At 36.7% G+C, this 27271-nt stretch overlaps 1 protein-coding gene across 2 annotated transcripts in view; it reads right to left on the minus strand.

Moving 5' to 3' along the window:
* Window positions 1–27271, minus strand: part of LHX2 (LIM homeobox 2) — a 62375-nt gene that overhangs the window by 7392 nt on the left and 27712 nt on the right. The gene's annotated exons all lie outside the window — the stretch shown is intronic.

Consider the following 27271-nt stretch of genomic DNA (forward strand, 5'->3'; position numbering starts at 1 on the left):
CATATATAGACCTGGGGTGTCAGAGGCAGGATGGAAAAATGTATTTTGGTAGACCAATTATCTTTATACACTTCAATTCACCCACCTGTGACAGATATGGCAGAAACATTGTGTGACCAATAGTAATCAACCTAACAACTCTACTACATACCTAGGGATTAACTGAAACCACAACACTGGAAAACCATGGCAAATTAATTGTTTTAAACCTATGTATATATGGGAAGCAACTTCTGTGAGTAATGAAACATCACTGTTATCCCACCAGCACAGAAAACACAATAAAAACCTAAAGTTTAGGTAATCAAAACATATTTCAGACATCAAAAATGTAATTCATTTACACTAACGATAATGATTAATTTAACGTTAATGATAAAAAAATGAGCAAAATATTTTGTTCATATTGAAATATATTCAGGTTCATCAGTTTGCCTTCTTTTTCAAGCTTCAAAATGTTTTCCTTTTTACGAGATTCAAACTACAATTCTAATGCCTTTAAAATTCTGTTTTTATTAGCAAGCCTTTTTACACATGACCTTAGGTAGTACAAGAGAATTCAATTTACAATGTACCAGCCAGATAAAATATTTAATAATATACATTTTATTATTTTCTGGTTTTTATCAAATTCATTGTCACTATCTATTTTTTAGCTGGTGAGGTCCTTTTTTTAACACTAAACAAAAAGTATATTGAGCTGTTTTGTAAGGCAAACAGCAACAAACTAGTTTTATTTTCTATCATACATTGATATCATTGATACTGCATATTAGAAATCCCCCTGTCCCGCCGCCTTCCACGGCTCGCCCGGGTCTCACGCCCCCCCCCCTCCGGGAGACCCGGGCAACCGGCCCGCATGGCCACATTTGATCTGATCAGGTCTCCATGCAAAAACCCAGAAGTGATGTCATGACATCACTTCCGGGAACTGGCGCTAGATTAAAAAAAATGATAGCATTCAAAACAGCCAAACTTGGCGTTTTGAATGCTTTTAAGTGCAGAGGAGGGTTTTGGGATGTTTTAGACCCCCAGATCCCTCCACAAGAGTACCTGTCAAGTATAAATATAAAAAATATATATTTTTTAAATGTACGAAAATATCGGCCCATATTGGCCGATACCGATACGCAATGACCAAAATATCGGTATTGGCAATGAAAAGACGATATCGGTCGATCACTAATTTAGACTACCTTCAGTCTACCTTCTTCTCAAAGGCAACTATCTTTGGGCTCATTGAACTTCTGTACCATTGCTACTCCACTGTGTATGCTCCCCTTCCTCTAGCACAGGGGTCTCCAAACTATGGCCCTCCAGTTGTTCAGGAACTACAATTCCCATCATACCTAGTCATGTCTGTGAATGTCAGAGTTTTACAATGCCTTATGGGACGTGTAGTTCGGCAACAGCTGGAGGGCCTTAATTTTGGAGATCTCTGTGTCTACCAAGAAAGCCATGTCTACTCAAGGCTTACTTATGGGGTGTATTTCTCCTAGTGGCCACATCAAAGGCAGCAACACCTGCACAACAGAGTAGATTCTTGATTCACAGCTCAACTGCTCTCTGCATGGGTGAAAAAAATCGAAATGCAGCCCGGCATGTGACATGCTACGGTTTACCCCAGCACCCCAGAGCCTAGAAGAATAAAAGCAGTCACATGACCTGCATTATATATATTAAAAAAAGGTATTTTATCCAAAAGCTGAATTTAGGTTTTCCAGGAGTTTATTGCACCCTAGTTTTTTCATATAACTAATTACATTGTACACTTTCTAGCCTGTAAATGGAATGAATACATACTTCACAAACTGTTATTTCATTTATTTTTATTTATTTTTTTTATATACCTATATGGCTCATCTATTTTTTTGAAAAAACAGCCTTTTGACTTTGCGTCAAGAAATACACTGGCAGGTATTTTTTAAGTTATGATGGAAACTGTGTTAGTATCATCCTTCTCAGATTAATAGCACGTCGTTTATGCAGTCACTATTTTTAGAGGTAAATTATGTGCTAGAATAAAATAAAATATGTAGAGGCACATTTATCAAAGTTGGGAATTTTCTCCTGCTAACTACAATGCAACTGAAAGTTGCCCCTAGCTCCAAAAAATGTTTAAAAATTAGCAAGAATACTGCAGATGTTAAAGAAATGCAGTTAAATCTATGTAAAAATACACAACATATTATGCATCACGGTCAAAGGAACTAAAACTACAGAAAGAACATTCACTGACATCAGCAGTGCCATAGACCACAATGGCACAAATGTCCTCATTTTTATGGGTCTAACATAAAATATATCTAACGCCATTTTTTTTTTTTTATTAGAGGTAAGTGGTTAGAACCCCTGTCTGTATTTATTGTGTCCCCATTAGGGAGATTTACTTTTTATTTGATCCCAGTGACTACCGCCACTTGGACTTAATATCAGGGAGAATACAACATTTTCATTTTCAGCGAGAACCGGGATTTCCCTCACTTTGGAGAGATTTGCTGTAACTTCCTGTTGTATCACCAGAACAGAAAATAAAGGAAAACTGAACACAGATGGCAAAAAAAAAAAAACTTAGAGGTTAAATCCCTATCTAAATGGAAAAAAGTGTTTGGGGTTTTGCTATATTTTAATAAATGTATTACTAATAAATCCTGTATAAATATAGAGTAATACATATGTAATGTTAGCCATTTAGGAAGGCAAAAACCAGCAAAAGAAGCAAAAAAGAACAAAAGAAATGAAATAAAGATTTATATACATATACATATATATATATATATATATATATATATATATATATATATATATATATATGTGTGTGTGTGTAGATAGATAGATAGATAGATAGATAGGGATATAGAGAGAGAGATATACATATATATATATATATATATATAATATAATATAAAATCTTTAATTAATCTCTTTTGTTCTTTTTTGCTTCTTTTGCTGGTTTTTGCCTTCTTAAATGCCTGACATTACATTATACAGTATATATGTATATAAACATTTTTTCCATGTATTGTGTTAAATTACTTCAACCACCTCAACTCACTTCTTTATTTTCCTGGTATAATCTCTTTAAAAGCATTATATTTGTAACCATCCTTAATACTTCTATTTATAGCCGTTGTTAACACCCAATTTTAAACTTTTAGAAAACAAGTAATTGTATGCTGCTATGTGTATGGCCTATAAACAAACAAGCTTTTAGATTAGAAATACATGGATAGACATGCTTCAGTTTTTCAGTTTTATAATTGCAAATTGCTTGTTCAGTATCTAGGACGCTGGACTTTTTAAGATCTGTGCATCATTACCATTTCTAGGAGGAAAGCATCTCATTGTTTTTTGCATTATGCAAAGGAAAATGGGGCAAAGTCATTACTGCAAAGGTAACACCAACAGAGACTGGGAACACTGCATACTTAAGAAGGCACGCTTTTCACGATTGTAAGAAGATCCTAAAGTGTGATATGTAAATGCTGCTGGCATTGCTCTCCAGCACAATGTAGAATAATGCACCGACTCTCTAAGCTGTTGCCAGAAGCGTTTAATGATATTTAGGACCAACACGCCAAATCGGCAAAGCTGCGTAGAAAATAAAATCCATAAAAAGATTGCATAGATTATACAGCCAATCTGTTTTATTCTAGCTTTTTACAGTGTAACCGCCCTTCATATAGGCAGCAGATGACTCAGTGGTTAGCACTGCCGCCTTGCAGCACTGGGGGTTTGGTGCAGCCTGGTTCAGGGTATTACCTGCATTGGAACCTCAGTTTTTCAAAGCTTCTTATGAATTTTAAGAGGTGTATATATATATATATATATACATATGCACACACACACACACATATATATGTATACATTTACATACATACATATTTTTTTCTTTTTCTAGTTGCATTTTTTTGGTATTTTACCATAAAAATAAAAAGGGCAGCAGGCACCTATAAGTTGTACAGGGTTTATTTACAGATATAAATAATAAAAAAAAAAAAAAACAGACACCTTCACCTTGAAAATATACATTCATACATACATACATACATATATATATATATATATATATATATATATATATATATATATATATATATATATATATATATATATATATATATTTATATATATATATATATATATATATATATATTTTATTTATTTACGCTGGTATTGGAATGAAAATTTTGTGGCTTAACCACTTTCAGCTCCGGAAGGTTTTACTGACCAGGCCATTTTTATGTGATTCGGCACTGCGTTACTTTAACTTAACAATTGCACGGTCATGAGACGCTGTACGCAAATACAATTGATGTCCTTTTTTTCCCACAAATAGAGATTTCTTTTGGTGGTATTTGATCACCTCTGCGATATTTTATTTTTTGCGCTATAAACAAAAAAGAGCAGCAATTCTGAAAAAAAAAAAAAACAATATTTTTCACTTTCTGCTATATAACATTCCCAAAAAAAAAAGTAAAAATCAAAATCTTTTAACATTTTAGGCCAATTTGTTTTGTGCTACATATTTTTGGTAAAAAAAACAGCAATAAGTGTATTTTAGTTGGTTTGCGCATAAGTTATCGCGTCTACTAACTACGGGAAAGATTTATGTAATTTTTTTGTTTTTTTTTTTTTTTTTACTAGTAATGGCGGCGATCTGCGATTTTTTTTGCGGGACTGCGACATTGCGGCAGACAGATCGGACCCCTAACTGACATTTTTGACACCTATGGGGGGACCAGAAACATTACTACAGTAATCAGTGCTAAAAAATATTTACTGTTACTGTAATAATGACACTGGCATGGAAGGGGTTAACACTGTGGGTAATCAAGGGGTTAAATGTGTATCCAGGGGAGTGTTTCTAACTGCATGGGGGTTGGGCTTGTGAAATGATCACAGAGACCTGTGTTACTATATAGAAGGATCACAGGGGCTCTGTGATCATTTCAGAGAGAAGAATGGTCAGCTGTGTTTACAACAGCATATCGTTCTTCTCAGCGTACTGTTCTTCTCTCTCAGCGGGGAGCGATTGTGGGTGTCAGGCGGCAATCGGAGCCGCCTGCCCCATGCATCGGAGTCCCCGCTGCCGAGTGGGGGCGGGAGCGTGCCGCCACCGGTGTGTGCTCGCCCCCCAGCTGCATGCGCACAACCGACGTAGACCAGGTGGGCGGCCCCGCCGCAGTAAATCGACGGTGGGTGGTCCAGAAGTTGTTTTCTCTGGGTTAGCTTGGAGATTGTTATTGGTGTATTTACTAAAGAGCAGAGAATGTTCACATAACATAGGAAAGCTATGTTTAATTTAAATACCCAATAATGTGCATGGGGAGTTTATAAAACTTTGCGTTTGATTGGATGATTGAAGTGAACACAGCTTCAGTTCGTTCCAGCTAAGTTTTGGTCTGATATAAAAGACACAAATAATGCAGCAGTGTATTCAATAAGGTATCTTTACATTTATTTTTTTTCAATGCAACCAGTATGAGTACTTGAATTCGATTCAGTATTAGCCCCTTAAATCCACTATACAGCAGAGCTTAGACTCCAAGAAAGTCAGATAGTTCAAGGAGCCAGTCAATTGTGCAAGGGGCATACAGAGGAAGAGGGAGCAGAATTACAAAGAGATGACTCAGTCTGCTGCTTCTCCTTTCACTGTCCAGTCACCAGTTTCTATGAAAAATCCATGTCAGTACATTTAATGACGTGATGAATGCCGTTTGAAATTACATTTCAAAATTTTTACATTTTTTCAGTTTTGGAGTGAACAGATTTTCTCAAATGAAAACCACGTTCACTGTTAGAAATTTGTTCATATGAAAGAATTTTCCATCCTTTTCTTGTCACTGCAGTTAAAAACAAACATCAGATTGACCCCATTAACGATTAGAAAATTGAATGAGCATTCCTAAAATAAAAATCTACTGCTGTAGCTGCACCAAAGAAAAATCAATTGTCCTACCTTGCTAGGTAGGGCTGTGCTGTGTAGCAGGGCTGTGTCCATGGGCGCAAGGGAGGGCATGGAGGGGCAAGTGCCCCCCCCTGGAAATTTCCTGGCCTTCTCTAATAGAGGAATCTTTGGGGACCCTGGCCTGGCCTGCTCTAAAGGGGGATCTATGGAGACCATGGCCTGCTCTAAAGGGGGTCATATTGGCTATATATTTATATATATATATATATATTCTTTGCAGGGAGTGCCTGGAGTACCTGGCGGTGCAGGAAAACCTGCTAGCACTGGGAATATAGGTGAAAAGGTAAGACTAAAGAGGGATCTATGGGGACCCTGGCCCGCTCTAAAGAAGGATCTATGGGGACCCTGCTCTAAAGGGGATCTATGGGGGACCCTGGGCTGGCCTGCTCTAAATTGGGATCTATGGGGGTGAAAAGGGGGGGCATGGGTGACCCTAAAATGATGCCCCCCCTGAAAAGGTTGTGCAGACGCCCATGGCTGTGCCAACCACAGAACTGGATGGATGGAAATACATATCCTTTGGCAGGCTCTCATATATGTATTGCATCTGTACAATTACCGGTTTCAACATTGAGGGGAATATATCAAAACTGGAGCAACTGTGCATGGCAACCAATCAGCTTCTATCTTTCATTTTCAAAGCTTAGCTAAACAAGCTGAAGATAGCAGCTATTTGGTTGCCATGCACAGCTGCTCCAGATTCTGTCTACTCCAGGTTTGATAAATGTCCCTCTTTTTCTTCTTCAGTAAATTAGGATCTAAAGTATGAACAAAAAATGAAAGGGGAAACAAATGTTAACCCCCAAAAAAGGTTGGGACTTCATAGGTATCCACTAATTAATCTCACAGAAAACGTACAATCTTTAGTGGTATAAATAAATATAACATTTATTGATAAAATAATTTTCCATAAAAGCCATCACAATGATGCGTATGCATCAATATGCTCCTAAACCCAAAAAGGACCCAGGTGGTCCTACAGGATGAGATCTGTGTTAGAAGACCAAATGTAATGGTCCACTTCCTGTACCTGAACCAGCACGGGTTCGGGTAAGCAACGATGCCCAAAGATTCTTCCTTGGGTATCGTTGCTTACCCGAACCTGTGCTGGTCCAGGTACAGGAGGTCGACCATTAGATTTGGTCTTCTAATACATACCTCGTCATTTGTAGGACCACCTGGGTCCTTTTTGGGTTTAGGAGCATATTGATGCATACTCATTGTGATCTTTTTTATGAAAAATTCTTTTATCAATAAACTTTGTATCTATTTATACCACTAAAGATTGTACGTTTTCTGTGAGATTAATTAGTGGATGCCTATAAAGTCCCAACCTTTTTTGGGTTTAGGAGCATATTGTTGCACTTTCGTGCATACTCATCACTGTGATGGTTTTTATGGAAAATAATTTTATCAAAAAATTTTGTATTTTTATTTATACCACTAAAGATTGTACATTTTCGTTTTCTGTGAGATGAATTAGTGGATGCCTCTCCTTCTCTGATCTTCTATCTGTTTCCCCTCTCGCCTCACGTCTCTCTTAACATGTAACGTCTGAAACATGGTATGGTCAACACCAGAATCTGGTATGTCTCTAATGATGGTCATTTAAGCACTGTTTTGTTCCTTGGTTGATCGGACGGTGAGTCTAGTTTTGGCTCCCCTCCTCTCAATCGCACTATGACGCTGTTATCCATTCTTCCCTATTGTTATGTGGAGCCTACTTTTCTGTCTTACATTATGTTGCATGCCCCCCTTTTTTGGGGAATTTTCTTGTTTACTCGTTTTTGTATTTGAAAACTTTCCTTCAATAAAAACTTATTAAACAAAAAAAAAATTAGTAGATGCCTATAAAGACCCAACCTTTCTTGGGGGTTAACATTTGTTTCCCCTTTGATTGTTTGTTCATTCAATACATGGGATGAGGCACCATGACATTTGGGATCATGTCTCAATTTCTGCATAGGATCTAAAGCAGGCATGTCCAACCTGCGGCCCGGAACCTCAGACAATGCGGCCCACTGCCCCCTGACAATTTTTTTTTTTGCTGGGGAGGAAGGAAGTCAGGTCGGGGGCACGGCCACAGCAGCTGCCAACTAACCGTAGGCAGAGACTGCCTCAGAGGGGAGGGGGGGGAGCATGTGCAGTGTTTCTGACTCCTACCACCATGACCACTTTAAATCACTGAAGTGGTCATGGTGGTTAGAGTGTTCCTTTATTATCGCTCAGAAAAAGTAAACCTCCGTATACTGATTCCATTTCATTTGATCATCCTCTAGTTGTGTTAAATTAGTGCGGGGGCGTGGCGGCACGTGGGAAGGGTGCAGTGGCATTTTATTACTTATATATCTTAACTATAGTATATATTTTATATGCGGCCCGAGAAAATTTCTCTACACTCAATGTGGCCCAGAGAAGCCAAAAGGTTGGACACCCATGGTCTAAAGTATATATACAGTTGACGGTGGTGCATCATTGTGTATAATTGTGACAAAAGTGGCTTTAATAGAATATAGTATGTTCAGTAGTAATATACACAGGATTGGGTATGTGCACTCTGGCACTTTCGCACCATTTTCATCTTGTTTTCATTATATTTGTGTTGTGTTTGCAGGTTGTGTGTATTTGCCCAGGATCAGTTTCAAGTTTGCAAATTACTATAGACAACGTATATATATATATATATATATATATATATGTGAAAAGACCATGCAGCACACGGGTGCATACAGCAAAGTTAAAAGCGGAAGGCTGGATGTCACCTGCAAGCACTAAAGACATTAACCAGTTTAAACTGATACATGGCAGACACGCTCAAATGAAAATACAAAACAAGCGCAGTGCAAATGCAAATCCAGAAGCTGTCCAAATGGCAATGTTCACATACACTAAAATGCAGTAGGCTATATTTAAACTAATAACATCAATGGAATCAAGTGTAAATGCAATGCAAACACAACTTAAACATACTCTGTACAGCAGACGTGAAAGTTTAGCTAGGAATTCCATGGCTATTTTCTAGAAAATATACATCTAATTATGAACATATCCGTATCATTAAGGACCCTTTCACACTCGTAAGCTTAAAAATGCGGTATGTGTTTTGGAAAACCACATATCATGTTTTTTAACATATATTTTAATGTGGTTTTGGTGCAATAATACAATGTGTGCCGCGCTTTATAAAGCAATAAAAATGAATCATAAAAAGTTCCAGTGTTGAAACATAAGAAAAATTGTGAACAACAAAAAAAACGTGAAGTCCAATAATGTAATAACCGATCAATGAAAAATACAGAGAGAAGAATCTTGCATTCGCTGTTTTAGAAGTGGAATCCCTTCACCATGTGAAAACACCACCACCTTGGGTAAAGATGTACTCTTACCACAGAGTATGGACCCTCTATTATGGAAGGTCACATATACCTTGGTATATCATCCATTAGTGGTCAACCATAGGGGACAAACAGCAACTCTATTTTATCAGCCATGGGACACTTCCGGTCAACTGGCCTCAGACCATCCGTAATGATGGTTTCAAATCCACTTATTCAGGTTCCACTTGGTCAGAGTTCCAACAAGCAAAAAAGTGGCAAGTTTTTGGTGCAATGTCTGGTTGCCTGACTCCAGGGGCTGACTGGCAACTTTTGTACATTTCAGAGGCCCCATGGTGCAGCGACTCAGCCCCCCTTCCACTCTACCTCTTCCCAGCCTCCTTCTGACTCCCATTTCAAGGCTAAAACTCTGCTCCAGGTACTCTCTACCCACCGGCTGAATCCGGGTTCCCAACCTGGCCGGCAGGGGGCGGTTAGGAGGAGCTGGGACAGCTCGGTTGGGGCTGGCCGGGGGAGAGTCTCCAGTGGGGCATGGAACCAGCTTCTTCTCAGACACAGTTTACACAATCCATGCTTGGGGTGGGGGGTTGGCTACGCTCTTTCCTTGTCTTCATCCCGCACTCAGTAGTTCAGCTGCAGGGACTTTTTACTTCTCTTCACCAGGAATTATTTAGGCATGTCTGTGGCAGAAGCAATGCAGCCTTTTTACAGAGCATCAAAGTGGCCAAGGGGGGCAATTGCCCCCCTGCCCCCTGGCCCAGTCCTCCCTGGCCTGACTCCCAGCATGCACCTGTGAAAAATGTACATGTGATTCAAAAAATGCACAGATATGCAGCCATAGTGAGTTTTTGATGCATTTCTTTTTGATTTCAATTTTCAATTTGCAATTTTGGTGCTCTTTTGAAACAGGACACCAAAGACGCCGCATGACTTTTCAAAATGCACTGCACCCACAGCGCACTGATGTGAAGGGTTCATAGGATTTAAAAAGAACTATTTTTAATGTGCTTTTCGTGCACTGTAGGCTGCATTTTTAGTGTGGCAAAAGTGCACCAATGGGAAAGGGGCCTCAGTAGATCTAAAGCTTTCTTATGTGATAAATGTCAATCTTCTCTTGCATAGTGCTTTGTAACACATATCATATGAAGCCCAAATGACCAAGTCTAATGGAGAGGGGAAACTAGCTTTATGCCATACCAACTTGTAGTTTTGGACTTTGTGATGGCAAAGGCAGACTATAAAGAAATATCAAGCAGCTTAGCAGAGTTGACTTGGCAAGCACTTTACCCACTTCAGCTCCAAAAGGTTTAACCCCTTTCCTGACTAGGCAATTTTTTTGCAATTCTGCACTGCGTTATTTTAACTGACAATTGCACTGCAATGCTGTACCCAAACAAAATTGAAGTCTTTTTTTCCCACAAATAGAGCTTTCTTTTGGAGGTATTTAATCCACTCTGTTTTTTTTTTTTTTTTCAATATAAACAAAAAAAAGACCAACAATTTTGGAAACAAAACACAATATTTTTTACTTTCTGCTAATAAACACATCCAATAAAAAAAATGTAAAAAATGAAATTTTTTCATAAATGTAGGCCAATATGTATTCTGCTACATATTTTTGGTAAAAAAAATCCCAATAAGCGTATATTGATTGGTTTGCGCAAAAGTTATAGTGTCTACAAACTATGGGATAGATTAAGGGACTTTTTATTTTTTTTATATTTTTTACTAGTAATGTGATTTTTACCGGGACTGTGACATTGCGACGGACAAATATGACACTAAGGGGTTGATTTACTAATACTGGAGAGTGCAAAACCTGGTGCAGCTCTGCATAGAAACCAATCAGCTTCCAGGTTTTTTTGTAAAGGCTTAATTGATCAAGCTAAATTAGAAGCTGATTGGCTACCATGCACTGCTGCACCAGATTTTGCACTTTCAGGTTTTAGTAAATCAACCCCTAGGTGACACTTTTTGCGGACCAATGACACCAATACAGTGATCAGTGCTAAAAAAAATGCACTGTCACTGTAAAAATGACACTGTCAGGAAAGTGGTTTACATCATGGACAATCAAAGGGTTAAATTTGTTCCCCATGAGTGCTTTCTAACTGTGGGAGATGTGCTTTGACTAAGGGTAAACAGAGATCCATGTTTCTGCTTAACAGAAACACAAGATCTCAATTTTCCCCTCTGGAAGAACAGCGGTCTGCCTTGTTTACCCCTCTCCAAATGATTGCCAAGTTTCCAGCCGACATCGCATCTGCCGAACCCGTTGATTGGCTCACACTGTGTCCAATCGTAGTGGGAGCAAGGCTCCGATGGAGAGCGCGCGTGCGCCCATGAGGCGAAGAAGAAGATCACGTACGGGTATGTGATTTTGCGCTTATGGGCAGCCCTGCCGCAGTATATATACATGGGGTGGCGGTCCTTAAGCGGTTAACAGTTAACTGCTTATAATAGGCATATACAGTAAAGTAAATAGTGCTGTTACATTGGACCTTTGAGCCCTGGGTTCTAATCTCACAAGAAACACTAACTACGTGGAGTTTGTATATTCTCTCTACTACTGCATACATTTCCTTTGGTGCACCAGTTACTGTCTGGACAATTTTGCCCTAGGTGGTGCATGAGTATAAGCTTTTTTGCGGGCCAGAGTCTAATATGAACAGTTCTATGTATTCTGTAAAAGCCACAAAATATGTTAGTGCTGTATTAATATAAGGAATACAATAAACGCCAACTATGTTGTATGTCTATCAAGCATTCTAATAGTTAACACATTTTTCTTCTGGTGTCAGTACGGAGGACCGCAACACAAAACTCTATGATAAATGTTCAGCTAGAAAGAATGATAGGTTCATTTCCTGGGCCGGGATTGGGGCAGCAAACCAGCAGAAAATAATTTAGGAACTGTGCAGCTTCTTGTTTAAAATGCCCATAGACTGCAATATCAAAAAACAATCTATGAGCTAGCTGCAGAGTCCACACTTTAAGGCCTATCTTGGCAATAAAGATCAAGAAAAGACAAGAAACTTTGTTGGATTTCTGTTTTCTTCCCTGATAAGGCACCTTGCTGGCTCCCTCCAATTGCCATGCACTGGTTGGCACAAATGTTTGAGAGAAGGTGGGTAGGCTGCCATGGGTTAAATCACATACTATGTACTGTATATGCTAAAAAAAAGAATGTTGACTTTGTTACTCTACCACATATATTAAGCATTATCACGAGTTTTAGAGCAGATTTAAAGATTGAAGGTTCTGTATTGTGCAAATAAAAATTCTAGGAGTCAAAATACTAAAGAGATTTACTATAGATATCTTTTAACTGCTGTTTTAACCAATATTTAATGAAAGCCGATTACTCTTCAAGAAAACACATTCTTTCCTTACGTAATAAAAACTGACTGCACTTAACAAGTACCCTAAGATGCCATACCATACTATTATTCTGACAGATGTCCAGTCCCCATAGTGCTGCTAGAGCCCTCCAAGTTTCTTTGTAAATACTGACCTTCTGCAAGTCATTATTAGCATAGGCATTGAATACCCCCACCTCCTGGTGGGCAACTGTTAGGCCTGGCAAAAGCTTGCTCATGCACAAAGCACAACCTAGTGAGAGGCAGGGAATGGTGCGCTTATTCCACCCATACCAGGATTTTCGGGTTTTCAGGAGGCCATGGCAGAATTTGAGGAGGGATGATTTGGTATCTTAAGGTGCCTGCTAGCACAGTCGAAGCTTTAGTGTCTGTTACTTAAAGGCATTATAGACTTACTTTAAGTACGTAATTTGCTGACTATAGTATTAGAGCCATTAGGCCCAACTTTGGCAGATGTGAGGTATTCATACATATTTTTACAGTAATGATTATCTGACATTTTATGACCTCCACGAATTGAAAAAAGCATTGTGGAAATCTTTAGATTTTGCATATCTCATAATATACAAAAAAGTAAGGTCGGAAAGGATTATCTTGCAGACATAGTTGTTGCTCTTACCATATAGCTTTTACTCTTTGATGTTCTAAAGTGTTTTTTATATTTCCTCAATGTAAATCTTTAGATTTCCTTCATTACTCCACAAATAATGCAATGAACCATATTTTGTAGTATCTTAGTACTGTTTTGTTTTTTTTTTGATCAATGAGAGTCCAAAAAGAACTTTCTGTCCCATAGCAACCAGCCACATCAAAACTTCTGGCTATGAGGCAACACAGGCACTGTTAAGGCCCGTACACACGATAAGAAAATCTGAAGGGAAATTTCATCCAACGACCGATCTGACGATTTTCGGATTGTTAGTATGGTGCTTTCGACAGCCGACTCCGACTTTTCGGCTGACAAAATCCTGATGTGCAGGCTATAACATTTTTGTTGTCCGTAATACAACGTCTGATTTTCGTCTCATTAGTACAGATTTCGACAGAAAAAAATCTTAAGAGCAAGACTAGGCATGCTCAGAGACTAAAGAACACATACAAAACAATCCAGTACATGACATCACTTCTGAAGTAGAATTCTGTCGTACGGGAAAATTCGTATGAAAAAAACCTCTTCACTTTCCACATCAGACTAGCATGCCACAAAAAATGGACGACAGATCGTTGGATAATCCTACAACATACAACACAATTATGTGCTTCAAACTGTGTGGCAATCTTTTGGGGAGTTAATTTTCTAATCCAGCATGACTGTGCTCCAAAGTCTGGGTGCATAAAGACACCATTTGAGGAGTATGGCCTGACAGAACTTCAGTGGCCTGTACAGATCCCCAACCTCAACTCTATTAAACACATTTGGAATGAATTGGAACACCAATTGCAGGCCAGCCCATCTCATCCAGCATTAGTACTAAACCTCACAAATTATTTTTTGGCTAAATGGGCACTAATTTCCCCAGACATTCTATAATCTTGTTAATTTAAATTATTATGAGGATTAGTGGCAGCTGTTATAGCTGCAAAGGTGTTTTTTGAGGGGGGTGGCTCTATGTGAATGTCCACAGTTTTGGAATGGGATATTGCACAAGCTCGTATAAATGTGATGGTCAGGTGTCCATACTTTTGGCCAAATCCATGTCTTTTGAACCCAATTCTGCTGTCTGTTCTTCTCTCCCAAATTACCCCTGTTCTGTGTGAAATTATAAACACCACCCTTTGAGCCAAATCTAAATTTTTGTGTTTATCTTATCATGCACTTTTTGCATGATCATATGCTTTCTTATTATTCAATTTTTTATAGAAATGCAGAGTATGTTGTATTTCATGACACAAATAATCCTACAGATTCCACATAGCTATCTGATGAAAATATATAACTGTAGACTAGCTGTTACTTTTAGTGAGGGTTCCAGGCCTTGTCTTCACTACTGATAGAAATCTGGATATCTTTTCTATTTTCTGTATTGGCCATGAAAGGGTGAGAACTTGGCTTAAAGGAGCTACTTGTATTCAAGGTTGTACTTAGACATAATGCTGCCCTATGTCCACTTAAATAATGATTGCTGTTAGTTAAACCCCCACCCATTATGTCATGTAATAAATTTTAGTAGAAAGTCCTGCCAGGATGCATAGCTACTTTTAAAGTCTACGACCAGCAACAAGAGTAAGAAGAGATGATTTGATTTTTCCTGCACTATAAGGAGTCTGAGTTAATTTATTTTCTGCATCCTTTCCCCCTTAACCCCTTCTTTTTACAGTTCTCTTATTGAAACTAGCCCCAAATGTTCAGAGACAGACAAAAGAGGGAGATAATCTAAGGTAAAATCTATCAAAATTTGGACAAATGGAGACTTGGTGCTGCCCACTGTAACCCCACAGTCCTAGGCACTGGCCTATGAATGCCCATTATGGGAGATACAGCACTGCACCCTTAGATGTCCTCCTCACTTAGATGTCCTCCTCAGGGTTCTAAGCAGGAGTGAAGACCAAACAGGAAAGTCAATTGTCTTTCAAGATTACACTTTAAGCGCTACATTTTGAAGCCGGACAAACATATATGAAAGTTGTTTAACTTAGTTATAAGTTATAGAGATACAGTAAACTTAGGATAGAATTGCTGTAGTAAGAAATATATAGTTCACCTCTCAGGCCAGGCTATATGCTTCCAGCCCTGTACTGTCTTAGAAGCTAATAAACCAGGAATTGTTATCTAAATGTTCTAGCTCTTCCAACAAATAATCATTTCTCCCAACCAACTACTGAAGCTTGTTTTTGGATTAAAGTAGCCAATTTATTTGTTAAAGCAGTTTTAAAGGCATTTTTATTTTTTTTTGTAAATTAAAATAACAAACTTGTTATACTCACCTGCTGCTCTGTCCAATGGTATTGCACAGAGCAGCCCCAAACCTCCTCTTTTGGGGTCCCCCTGTTGATGATATTGGCTTCTCTTCTTCTGTTTCTGTCCCCGTAACAAGCTTTAGTTATAGGGACAGTCATGCTGGCTCAAACTGTGTGCGCCCATTGACACACACACCGCGATTTGACTGACAGCAGCAGAAGCTAATGGCTCCCACTGCTTTCGGCCAAGATTACGAGAGCAGGGAGCGAAGAACTGAAGCTGGGCACAGAGCTATGTCAATACAGGACTCATGTAAGTATTGGGGGGACAGCCAGATGGGAATGCATTAAGGTAAAAAACATTTAACCTTTAAGTAAATGTATAGCTCTGATAAAGGGGAACATTATAGCCCCCAAACACATTGTCTTTTTGTATTTGTTCACTTCCGGGATAAAACTATACATTTGGCCTCCTATACTCTTATTGTGGTGATCTATCCTCACACACAGAAAATACTAAGGTCTCTTTTATAATGTATTTTATGCCTATAGGTAGTATATTTCTGGGGGGAAAAAATGGTATAGTATTATTTCCATAAATCTTCCAACATGTGCTGCAAACATAATGGTTTTCAAGATTGTGAAGCCATTGAAAATCATCAAAGGAAAAACACTGGCCTGAAACTGTTTCACGTAAAATGCAACTGTTTTAGTTCCTGTAATAAACATTTCTGCGAAGGCTTCGAAAAGAGGCCAAATTTGTATCCATTCTTCTGCCTATCAGAAGAATGTTTTTTTTGGTTTTCTGTGATGAAACAATACATTTGGCCTTCTATACTTTCGGTGTGGTGCGCCTATTCTCCAAACACACAACAAATATTAAGGTCTCTTTTATTTGTTTAAGGTCTATAATACATTTTGTTTGCAGGCTGTATATTTTTGAAAAGATGGTAAAGTACTATTCACAGAAATCTTCCAATGTGTCCTGCTAACATATAGGAGTTTGAAGTTGTTTCATGTAAAACGCAACTGTTCATGTTCCTGAAATAATCGTTTCTCTGCAGCAACCGTAAACTGTCCGATTTTTGTAATTTAAATATACTATTCATCTGCCTACCCAACTCCTTTAACCAAATTAAAAATGCAAAAGTCCTACAATGCTTCCACTTAATACAAAAATTGTTGTTCCAGGATTGGTGAGTAGTCACATTACCAAATGTGTAATCATTTAGTCACATTTTTCGAATTATTTTTTAGAATTCAGATCTTTCCAATCCACATTGGTCACATGGGCACATGTCAATGCGATTGATCACATGCCTGCCCACTGTGGGATCCAGTCAAGGTATGCATTTTAGGGCTGCTATTCCCATTTATGTGTTCAAGAGGCAGAAATGGCACAGAGTCAGGAGATATTATGTCAACAATCTTTGATGAGATTTAACAGCTATATTTGTAGAAGACCATATTCAATATTGCCAGCATTTAGGAAAATAAATAGGAGGAACCACTAGAAGAGTGTTCATGTGTTGGTGTGGCCAAAGTGGGCAGGGTCAATAATGTGGGTGTGACTTCACAATATATAACTTGTAGTGTGGTAGGGTCTGGGGCTATACTGGAGAGTAATTGAGAGTAAAATAAGCCCAATCACTGGTGTTCATATGGGGCTTATCTTCTCGCAATACGTGGAGCCCTTGGCAACTATGGTCAACTAGGGGGCATGTCTTCAGGCAGAGGCTTACTAGAGACAAGGTGTGGCCAAAGTGGGCAGGGTCAATAATGTGGGTGTGACTTCACAACATATAGCTTGTAGTGTGCTAGGGTCTGGGACTATACCGGAGTGTAATTGAGAGTAAAATAAGCCCAACCACTGGTGTTCATATGGGGGTTATCTTCTCGGACTACACGGAGCCCTTGGCAACTATGGTCAACTACGGGGCATGTCTTCAAGCAGAGGCTTACCAGAGACAAGCATATAGTGACAACATACTAGAGCAACCAAGCCAACACAACAGTCCCCAATATTCCCCAACAACTATAGAAATTAACCCTCCAGTACCCCAGCAATTACATTGAATTCTTCCACAGCAGCATTTAATACCACAACCACACTGAACCATGTCCCAACCCAAATAAATGCCAGACTATCTGCTTAAAGAGAGACTAGCAGGTGCATTCACTAGATGCATGTCTAAGTGGGTAAAAAAAATTGTGCATTGTGTTTAGTTCATCGGTTTTCTCCAGTAAATATGGGCATCTGAAAAGGAGTGGATATATGAGCTGTGCACAATCAAGTACCCCATCAGATTCTCTGTACTCCAATGTGCAGGAGGGGGGACTGGAACTGAGAAGGGCTGCACTGACAAAAATATCACACATCACGTGACCCCTCACCCTCCTGTTCTCTTATGACATTGCAAGCCACAGTGTACACCCACCTTCCATCCAGTCCTGCCCAGACTGTGCACCCTTCATCAGTAAAGCCTAAATATGCAGCAATCGCCACCTTATTGCCACAGTCCCTTTTAGTTAACACCCCAATTTTAGTTATTGCACAGTAACCTATAAAATGGTGTTGCTGTCATCCCAGGACACAACCCTGAACAGAAGACCAAGATGTTGAACTGTCCCGATGTTGACAGTTGCTATCTATGCATATTATAAAGAATCACCCAGCACAGGAGAAAATTACGTAAGTGCTCTATAAGGCTCAGTGATTGGTACTGGAGGAACGCAGATTGCTCATTTAGCGAATTGAATGTTAGCTTTAAATACTAAAACATTCATCGTGCTTAATATATAAGAAGTCAATACCTAATGGTGTTCAAGGAAACAAACAGTTTTATTTCTTGCAAATGATTTTGATAATTAAAGTGAAAATGTCTTCAGCCTGTTCATTACATGGGCCAAAAGTAATACAGTTAGTACGTGAATGTTATTAGGCCCAGTTGGGAAATGCTGTAAATAAAAATGGCTGAAATAAAAAAAAAAGTTGCTTATCTGGCAGTTCTTTTGGGTTTTGCTATTCTGCAAATCCCAAACAACACTTTTGATGGCAGATAGGGTTATTGGGAACGCTGCTTAATCACCATGAGTTTGAAGGTTTGCCATTTATTAAGCTGCCAGCCAATTTAGAAGTTGGCAATTGTCCACACAGATCACTTAACACTTTCAATACTATAAAATAAGATAATGTTGACCTAAAGCTCCTAGCAGCCCCAGAGAAACCTCAGTAGCCCCTCAGTAGCTTGATCCAACATACCGCCAATATCCTCTCTGCAGTAGTTATCCTTGAACAGAGAACATTTTCAAAGCTAACCCTTAATATTTGGATTTTTTTCTGGTGTAACACAAATATATTTAATCTTTTCTTATAAACCCATTTCCTGCCTAAGCGTGTATGAGTGTTACAATTATTGTTATTGTAGTCTTCGAAAGAAGGTACAGAACAGAGCCTAAGAAAAACCATCTTGAAAACCAACGTATATACGATTTTAGAAACTGGTTTCAATTTTCAGCAGTACTTTAATCTGCTTTTGAAAAAAAATCAGTTGCTTTTGAATATAAATCTAGCTTTAGCTACAGCCAAAACTAACTGACTTGTCTCCAAAGGACAGCAAAACTTGTTATTGTAATAGTGACACATGAAATCTGTTGATTGCCTGCAAAGTACTCTGGCACAGGCATGCGCCAAATCATTTCATTTTCAGAGTAGGGAAGGGGGTGTTCATTCTAGAAACTATGCTGCGCGTTAAAAACTCCAACAAATTTGCTTCTTTAACTGGTGATTTTTTTTTTGTTATGTATAATATTGCAGGGATCACCGTTAATAATCACCACGTTCACCCCTAACTGAAAAGGTTGATTGTTATGTTTAATTACAAGTTGAACTCGTGCAATATTATAGAGCAGCATTTTATGGCTATCATTTAGTTAATTAGATTTTCAATGCTAAGAGTATATCTTGGACAAATACATTATTCAACCATGCCATTATAGTTTTAACCTTTCAAGAAAAATGTAAACTGTGTAAATGTATCCTTTTAACAAATATTTTCTCATTAATAGCAGTAAGAGTGCAGCGCAGTAACTCTTTGCAGCCAATCAGAAATCAGTTTTCTTTTAGTCTGCCAAATTTAAGATGCTAAGAACTGATCTGTTAAATGCCTACTGCCATTTATGACTTTCATATAGTCTGCTTAGCTATGTTTTTTTTTTTTTTTTGTCCTTATAGCCAACATACTGTTTGGTTACCAAATGGTTACCAACCTTATATGATTTAATTAGCTGCCATTTTTTTTTTTAGTCTACCAAATCTAAGATGCTAAGAGCTGATCTGTTAAATGCCTACTGCCATTTATGGCTTTCATATAGTATGCTTAGCTATGTTCTTTTTTGTCCTTATAGCCAACATACTGTTTGGTTACCAAACGGTTACCAACCTTATATGATTTAATTAGCTGCCATTTTTATTTTAGTCTGCCAAATCTAAGATGCTAAGAACTGATATGTTAAATTCCTACTGCCATTTATGACTTTCATATAGTCTGCTTAGCTATGCTTTTTTTGTCCTTATAGCCAACATACTGTTTGGTTACCAAATGGTTACCAACCTTATATGATTTAATTAGCTGCCATGTTTGTTTTAGTCTGCCAAATCTAAGATGCTAAGAACTGATCTGTTAAATGCCTACTGCCATTTATGGCTTTCATATAGTATGCTTAGCTATGTTCTTTTTTGTCCTTATAGCCAACATACTGTTTGATTACCAAATGGTTACCAACCTTATATGATATAATTAGCTGCCCTTTTTCTTTTAGTCTGCCAAATCTAAGATGCTAAGAACTGATCTGTTAAATGCCTACTGCCATTTATGGCTTTCATATAGTCTGCTTAGCTATGTTTTTTTGTTGTCCTTATAGCCAACATACTGTTTGGTTACCAAATGGTTACCAACCTTATATGATTTAATTAGCTGCCATTTTTTTTAGTCTGCCAAATTTAAGATGCTAAGAACTGATCTGTTAAATGCCGACTGCCATTTATTGCTTAGCTATGTTTTTTTTTTTTTTTTTGTCCTTATAGCCAACATACTTTTTTAAATGGCTACCAACCTTTTAAGATTTTCAAGAATCATCCCATAATTTTTAAGAGGTGTCCCTGGATATGTCCCGGTTTTCCATACATACCAAATGCGCAATACATTTGAATATTTTGTGCATTTGTTAACATTCACTGGAACAGTATCTAAAAATGCTCAAAACAAATTTAAACTCTTAAAAAATACAAGCATATCAGAATTCAATCTTAAGTCATTCACAGAAAAGTGGCAGAGAAATTTATTTTAGTATAAAGTCTGGATGTACGATGATGGATTTCCCTCTGTGTCTAAGGTTGACCACTGATTGCCTAGTTTGTTTGAGCATTTCTTTATCCCTTATGTGCAATGACCAGTTATAACTTGGAAAAAACAAAAAAATTGAAAAAAATATATATAGCCTATAGGAGCTATAAAGTATTAAAAGTTTACAGTGAAATTAGAGCTGTGAACTATTTCAAAATAAATTCCTCAACTACCCCAATTTAAAATTATTTAACTTATCAATTAAATTGAAATGGTGTATATGGTGTCCTTAACATCAATGAAAAACTTTTAAAATCTGTTCTTCATTCCTCATTTTATTGCCAGCTGTCTGTCCCACTTACTTCAGTGAATTAAGACTGTGCATGCTCTCCCGCATATTTGTACTTGTTTGACACCATTCCCACATGCATAAATTTGTAAAGATGCATATTTATGGTGGGCGAGATAATCTCAGAAGCATGCTCACTTGCACATGTGTATTAGAACCCAAGCATGGGCATACCCAAGCTCATCAGCTGTAAAGTAGAACGTTTTTCTTTAACTGGCTGTGAGCGCCACCAAGAACAAATGGGCGTGTCCTTCACACATGCAGGTGTGCAATCCGAGTAGGCCCTTATGAATGTTAATGAGAGCCTTTTAATATATGCTTTTAATGATTTACATTATAGTTAAAATATTAAATTAAAAATTAAATATAATATTTTCTGACCTTAACTTTTTAAGTGGCACAACACATATTTAACATTACGTAAAAATCATATATAAAGGATCATAAAGTACTTCAAAAATTATTACTACTAATATTAATTTTATTTTATTATATAAGTACAACAAATCCTCTGGTTAAATATTATTAAACGTGGGATGGCAATACTTATTTTTTTAACTTACTGTAATGAAATATTTGTCTAAAAAATTTACACTAATTCGAAAACAGCTGTCAAGCCGTAAAATAATATTAAAAAGGTATGTTCAATTTTATTTTAAAAATTCATTCCAAAACGGCTACTGTATGATGATGGAGGCTGATATTCGTATGTTCCAATTTAGGTTGAAGTCTACACTAGATATTTGGCTTTAGATTTGATTAACTTGGCCTAGCTATGGGGCCAAGTCAAGTATGCATGTGCATTTCACATGTACATACAAACTGCACTATGTTTTAATAATCTGAGAGAGGTATCACTGGATTTGGAATGTTAGTTTGTGGCACTACCGAATAATTGGGAATATATAAAAATATGGGGAAATTATATAATTTCCCCATATTTTTATATATTCCCACTTATTAGGTAGCGCCACAAACCAACATCCCACACTAACACTTTGATACCGTACCCCAGTCCTCAAGGGGTAAGTTGGTGGCAGCTTACACCTCCATATCTTTTAGTAGATTACATTTTCTCCTTAATGCTGGTCTTATTAGTTTCCCTTTTTTATATCACTGGGTTTTTTGGCCTGGCAAGGAAACTTGTGACCTTTTTATAAATCAAGCTCAAAGGGGAATATTAATAATAAAGCATTAAATGTGGCTGCCACCAAACATTCACTAGTGGTGAATCGTTGTCCTTAATTTAAACCACCGCACCAGTAAGATTCACTTAAAGTTTATGTTTTGTGAATGTCAAATTTAACTGAGTTATAAATATGTCACTTAAATTATATAGGAAATTAGTAATTAGACTTAGCCTATATTTTATACCTGACATGAACTTGTGTGACCAGATCAAGTTAAAGGAGCTAGAAACATTCTCTCGCTTTAAATCAAGCCCAAGCATGCTGACCTCAGTGAAGATTTGCATGCTTTAGTAAATTATCTCCAAAATGTCTGAAAATAAAAAGTACCAGTACTATGGGTAATATACTAAAGTATCATTTTCATGCTGGCTCAGCAAATTTGCGTACACTTCAAATAATCATGTTTGTTGATTAGGTCATTAAGAATCTACTCAAGAACTACCCTTGCTCTTGTAAAGTATAAAAGATTAAATTAATTGGGGTAGCACCAATAAGTATATCATAACAAACAATGCTTATACAAAAAAAAAATCTAAATTATTCACTGACTTAATGGTTTACAAATCAGTTTTTAGTTCTGATTGGTTGGCTGTGTTCAAGCAGGCAGACAGTAGTGAAAGTACAGCTTAGGCTCCATAACAGGGAGATTAAGGAGGTTTACAGCGATTTAGGCTCCAGGCATTCCTTTCCAACAAGGAGTTAAGATTCATTTCTTTGCTCCCTATTTGGATATTTTGTTGGGAATTACTCTACAGAGAGAATAAGCCCAGCACTCGTATTACAATGAACAACATTGTGGAGCAGACTTTGTTTATTCCTCTTGTCGGAGATTGCCGAATCTCTTGAAGGAATTCAATAGCATAAACCTCTTCTGGGACACAAACTAGAATTCCTGGGACTAGGTTTATGTGGTTACCACATAAATAAAGTATCGTTTTTATCAAGTATATGGCGTAGTGCTCAACGGGGGGCACCAACAAGCTAATTTTTTTTTTTTTTTTGCTGGGGGAGGGGCTAAAATACTACTAAAATTAATCTTTGACATGTGAATGAAGGTCACAGACTTAGATTTGGCAACAGTAACTTCTAGTTTTAAAATATATGCTAAAAGTGACAAGTAATCAGCGCTATTGGCACCTTTTATTTCAGTATGTGGCATGTTTGCTGCATCCAAGCTGTATCTAGTTACTTATACTGCACCGTGCCTGCAGAGAATTATTCAACATGGCATACCCAAAATAATTTATTATAACCCTGTAACGTTAATCCTAACACTGCCAGGCAAACAGGGTTTACTTTTTTAGTGAACAAAACTAATTAGTGAATAGCTACACACCTAAGCACTTTATTTTGTAAGTGTCAGATACATATCTACTTTATCTATATATGTGTGTGTGTGTATATATATCTAGATCTAGATATATATATAATCTTCTAGATTGTAAGCTCTAACAAGCAGGGCCCTCTAATTCCTCCTGTATTGAAATGTATTGTAACTGTATTGTCTTCCCTCATATTGTAAAGTGCTGCGCAAACTGTTGGCAAGTTAAATCTTGTATAATAATAATATATACACATATATATATATTTATATATATATATATATATATACATATACATACATATATATATATATATATATATATATATATATATATATATACATATATATATATATATATATATATATATATATATATACACATATATATATATATGTATATATTATTATTATACAAGATTTATATAGTGCCAACAGTTAAATATATCTATCTATATATATATATATATATGTATATATATATATATATAGATAGATAGATAGATAGATAGATAGATAGATAGATAGATAGATACATACATACATACATACATATATATATATATATAGCTATAGATATGTATATATATATATATATATATATATATATATACATATATATATATATATATATATATATACATATATAGATATATATCTATACATTAAATATATCTATCTATCTATCTATCTATCTATCTATCTATCTATCTATCTATCTATCTATCTATCTATCTATCTATATATATATATATATATATATATATAGATATATAGATATATCTATATATATAATATAGATATATCTATAGTTATATCTATATATATATATATATATATATATATATATATATATATATATATATATATATATATATATATAGTATATTTTATGTTTGTGTTAAAATATTATACCTTTCTATGTTACAAAAATTACATTTTCTTGGGGTTTTCACATTAATTAACAGCCTTTTGTATTTATTTTTGTAACTTGTAAGGTAACAAATATAAAAAAAATTTAAAAAAGCAACGCATGATTTGGTTTTTATGGTCCAATAGTAGGAGATATTTAACAGATGGAAAAGAAATCAAATACAACACTGGAGTGTATGAAATGAAATAAGTACTTTTCAAGAGGGGACTTCCTAAAGCTTTATATATATGGTCAGGGTTCCTTGTTTTTCAAATGTATAAGGTATGCTGATACATTGTAGAGTCCTCCTAAGGGAATGTCTACTTGCATGTGTGTGTGTGTATAAGAATGTGTATAAATATACTGTATTTTCTGGCGTATAAGACTACTTTTGAACCTCAAAAAAATCCCCCAAAAATGGGGGGTCGTCTTATACGCCGAGTATAATATCTCCAAGGTAACCTAAGTATAAGTATTACCGGTAGATGAAAATTAGGGGGGTCGTCTTATACGCCGGAAAATACGGTATGTGTATATTTCTCTCATTATCAAGTGGGTAGTCTAGTGGAAAGCAAAGTTTCAAAGTTCTTCATAGTTAAATAGTTAGTCAGGTTGAAAAAAGACACAAGTCCAGCTGGCTCAACCAATAAAAAACAAAAAACAGTAAAGAAAACCCAACCATACAATCCCATATACACAATCCTATACCCGCAGTTTATCCAGAGGAAGGCGAAAACCCCAGCAAAGCATGATCCAATTTGCCTTAAGTAGGGTAAAAAATTCCATCCTGATCCCCCGAGAGGCAATCGGATATTCCCTGGATCAACTTTACCTATAAATATTAGTACCCATTTATATTATGTACACCCAGGAAAGAATCCAGGCCTTTTTTAAAGCAATCTACTGAGCTGGCCAGAAGCACCTCTGGAGGGAGTCTATTCCACATTTTCACAGCTCTTACGGTGAAGAAACCTTTTCGTATTTGGAGACAAAATCTCTTTTCCTCTAGACGTAAAGAGTGCCCCCTTGATGACCTTCAATTGAATAACTCAACATCAAGTTCACTATATACAGAATGAAAATAAACGAATAGAAAATAGTTTTGATGCTAAAATTTGAACAGCACCTAGTACACTGTGTAATGTTCCGCTCTGCTCAGGATACGATTGTAAAGTGGATATGGAATGAACTATGAGAGGGTAGTGCATCATCTAATGATGTATTCAGCTATACCTGGCCCTGGAATGAGCATAGTTAAACTGTACTCTCACTATATTGCTTAAGAAAGCCTAGAGCAGTGATGGCGAACCTTGGCTCCCCGGGTGATTTGGAACTACATTTCCCATGATGCTCATGTACTCTGCAGTGTAGATTAGCATCATGGGAAATGTAGTTCCAAACCATCTGGGGTGCCAAGGTTCTCCATCACTGGCCTAGAGTAAACAATACTTTAAAACTCTTGCTGAGTACAGAGGAACATAGAAAGCCTCAGGGTTCTGCCAGATTATAATGTGCTCTACATAATATATAAACACTGTTATTTTGCTGTTTGTTTGTTTTTAAGCTTTTTTGCATGCTACCTTTAAGTATTTTTTTCTGTTTTTTGAGCTTTTTTGCATGCTATCTTTAAGTATTTTTTTCTGTTTTTTGTACTTTTTTGCATGCTACCTTTAAGTATTTTTTTTTCATTTTTTTGGGGGGCTTTTTTGCATGCTATCTTTAAGTATTTTTTTTTTTTTCTGTTTTTTGGACTTTTTTGCATGCTACCTTTTAGTATTTTTTTTTCTGTTTTTTTGGGCTTTTTTGCATGCTACCTTTAAGTATTTTTTTGCTGTTGTTTGGGGCTTTTTCATGCTACCTTTTTAAGTATTTTTTGTTTCAGTCTTTTGTGCTTTTTTGCATGCTACCATTAGTATTTTTTTTTCAGTTTATATGAGTTTTTTTTTTTTTTTAATTTAAAGAAGTCTGTGCCCAGATGCACACTACTACTACTGGAAATGAAACATTTATTAGGTGCTAATAGTACAAAATGCCTTGACTAGGTATTCTTAGACAAGATGGAATTTTTATAAATATCTGCATACTATAGGAAGATGGGAAGTTAAAAATGACACGTTGTCCCTGTTCAGAATTAAAAAAAAAAAAAAAACACAAAAGGAAGTTTACAGACTAAAACCTGCAGAGTCACTCCATTGACATGCCAAGCCATTAAACCTCCGTCAAACGTGGCAGAGTTAATTACAAGTCATAGCATAAGAATGACAGCTTGGCAGCAATGATACTGCATTATGTCTGCCACTGTGGAAATAGATATAATTAACTCATTAAATAGCCTATGATAAGGTCATACATAATGTATTGTAGATTTTGTGTATAATATTATTACTTAGGGAGTAGAAGCAATTCCAAATTCTGTGCAGTGACCTTGACCCCATTTTAGTGAAAACATTGCTATGGATATACGTTACTTTGCAAAATTCATACCTACAATATCACATGAAGGATTCCTAAGGCTAATCTCAGCTATGTCTTAATGTAGGCCTCTCACTTTGTTCCTTTTTATATACTT

The sequence above is a fragment of the Pelophylax lessonae genome, assembly GCF_965119305.1.
Source record: "Pelophylax lessonae genome assembly, chromosome: 7".
NCBI lineage: Eukaryota > Metazoa > Chordata > Amphibia > Anura > Ranidae > Pelophylax > Pelophylax lessonae.